Raw genomic sequence first — 2,906 nt, 5'->3', positions numbered from 1 at the left:
TTGACCCACTCCTCCTCCAGGGTAAAAGTAGAGCCTTAAAAGACACTCATCAGACACATGAGAGTTATGAGGTGATGTAGGTGTGACATCTCTTACTTTGAATGAATCTTATATGCTGAAGAAAAGCATGAGAACATCCTACAACAGCCCAGTGTGGCAGCAGCCCTGAATCCTGCCTCAGAACCTGCAGGACCTGGAAACCTCATGAGACACAGAGAAGGACAGAACTTTGGATGACACATCAAGTGTCAGCATGTATTTTGCCTTCTCTTTGCAAGTACCTGTATACTGGGCCATAGAGGTGAAGTCACTAGAATTCATTCATTCCTTGCTTTATTCCTTCATTCATTCAGCAAATATTGTTGATTGCCTGCTATGTACCAGGAACTTTGGCAGGAGCTGGAAATATGATGGTTTAAAAAAAATAGACTACCTATAGAGAGCTCACAGTCTTTTTCTTGGCATGATCGTCTTTTCACTTCTCCCCTCACAAATCACAATGATATGATTGTTAAGTATTTGCTAAGCAATTACGCTGGTCTAAGGCACTGTGGTGATTATTTACATAGGTATTTTTCATCTTCTTCATAATATTAGATAGTAGATACTAATATTCTTATTTTATGATTGAGGAAAGTGAGACAGATGAAATAATTGTTCTCAAAGTAAACTGTTAAGCCGGGATTCTGTGGACCCTAGTTGGACTGGACTCCAAACTGAGACATGACACTTTATTTTCTCATGAGGTAGTGAGAAACCTTCCTGGATAGACAGCTGAAGTGCCCAGGGTACACTTCCCGCAGCTTTCTGGAGCAGGTCCAGCTCTTGTTCAACTAGGACTGAGTTCAGGCTCCTTCCCTCTTTAGGGTTTTGGCCATCAAAGGTCCTTCCTCAAAGGCCAGTCTTTTTCTCTTGTATGTCACATCAAATACTGTCTAGTTGCCAAGTCTGCTTATTCAACTGAATGAAGCTTTTTATTTCTCTTTCCAGCTCTTCTCACCTGTGTATCAACAGTTGTAGAGCCATTTGTTGTTACCTGTCTTTCCTTTTTCTAAAGGGCATTTAGCCTTTCTGTGTACATGGTTTAAGTTTTTCAATGTCATTTCTTGAATTAGCTTAATTCTTTTTCCCCTGGTGAATGTGTATGCGTTAAATTAGCAGTTGTAATAAAACCCACAACATGGCTTATTCAAGCCTTGTCTCTACTAGTTCTAAACAATTAATATTAGGCAAATTATATAACCAGTATGTATCTCAATTTCCTCATTTGTAAAAGGCAATAATATGTACTTTATAGGGTTGTTGTAAAAACAAACTGAAATAATACAATACTTTACACAGTCACTGGAACTTATTTATTTATTTATTTATTTTTGAGCTTAAGTAATAAAAATTTATTGAGAATTCCTGGGTTGGTGGTTATCTCCTTCCAGCCTTAAGGGAGGGAACAACACTGTAGGAAATCACTGAGAAATTACACACTGTCCCAACATCCCCGGCCAACACAGGGAGGAGGAAAGTAATTCCCCAGAAAAGGGGCTGGTCTTCAGTCTTCCTTAATCCAAGAGGGGTTTGGGGGACGGGTGCGGGGGACCATCGCATGATACTGGTGTGGGGTAGGGCTGTGCTGGACCCCAGGATGGCTCCTCAAAAATAGGAGAAGTAGATCCACTTCCTCTGGGGATGGAGTTCTTGGTGACTAGTCTCATTTCTTACCCTTGATGAGGCTGTCACTTCCTTGGGTGAAACTTTCATTCTGTAGGTTCAGCACAAGGCTGTCAGCAGTGAGACAGATGCGATTCTGTAATGTGGCGATCATCTTGGAGATATTCTGGGTTGCCCGGATTTTGCGAAGTTTGATGTAGCCAGGGTTCTTGCTCAGAGCTTCTCCAAGCATCTTGGCAGCCTCGACTTCACCCTCGGCCTGCACGATCTTCTGCCGCTGTTCCTGCTTCACTTTTTCTACCAAGAACTGGGCCCGCTGGGCCTCCTGCTGGGCCACTTGTTTGGCTTCTACAGCAGCTGTGTACTCTCGGCTAAAGCTCAGCTCTGTGATGGCTACATCATCCAGGATGAGGCTGAAATCCTTGGCCCTCTCTGTCAGCTCCCGGCGGATCAGCAGGGATACCTGGGCGCGCTGGGTGATCAGCTGTGAGGCATTGAACTTGGGCACCACACTCTTGAGCACCTCGTTGACAATGGACAGCAACACTCGTTCCTCGTAGTCTAGCCCTAGGCGCTGGTACATGCTAGGAAGCTCCTGAGCATTGGGTCGAGACAGCACACGCAGGGAGATATTCACCATCTGCAGGTCTTTGGAGCCTGTGGGGGAGGAGATTTTTCGAGGTCTGGCCCGAATGTCATAAATAATGGGGTACTGGAACCAGGGGATACTGAAGTGAAAGCCCTCGGCCAGGACAGTGTCCTGCTGCACTCCACCGATCCGATTGAAGAAGATGGCTCTGTGCCCGCCTTCCACGGTGAACACGGATTCGGGGACACCATAGGCCACGGCGCAGGCCCCCAGCAGCAGCTTCAGCGTGATGCCCATGCCCCAGGGCCTGGTGGGCAGCCGTCCCTCCAAGTCCTTCAAGTTCTGGGCCATGTCTAATCTTGAGGCTGGTGGCACCAGAAGTGAGAAGCACGTGCTGGCCCGCCTCTACCCGACTCCAGCTTCGGTATTCTGGAACTTATTAAGATTTTAATACATGCATACTCTTTATTATTGGGATTCAGAAGAGCATATCAGCTATTTCCATGATAACAGGCTCGTAGGCAGGGCTATGACCTGTCAATAAACTGCTAAAGGGGAGCTGCAACTGGATGTGTGTACTGGAGTGGATATTTAGGCAAGCCACGGAGGTAGATGCCAAAGCTTGGTGATGCAGCAAAGTCCCACTTACCAG

At 45.9% G+C, this 2,906-nt stretch overlaps 1 pseudogene across 1 annotated transcript; it reads right to left on the bottom strand.

The window, feature by feature from the left end:
- Nucleotides 1-1,376: 1,376 nt before the first annotated feature.
- LOC116529912 lies at nucleotides 1,377-2,676 on the bottom strand (annotated as a pseudogene). The gene has a single exon (XR_004259735.1). The product of XR_004259735.1 is annotated as a prohibitin-2 pseudogene (transcript).
- Nucleotides 2,677-2,906: the final 230 nt, after the last annotated feature.

The sequence above is a fragment of the Sapajus apella genome, unplaced genomic scaffold (assembly GCF_009761245.1).
Source record: "Sapajus apella isolate SASKATOON/1434 unplaced genomic scaffold, GSC_monkey_1.0 scaffold64, whole genome shotgun sequence".
NCBI lineage: Eukaryota > Metazoa > Chordata > Mammalia > Primates > Cebidae > Sapajus > Sapajus apella.
The sequence above is the reverse complement of the archived record's forward strand: the minus strand, read 5'-3'. Positions and strand labels throughout refer to the sequence as shown.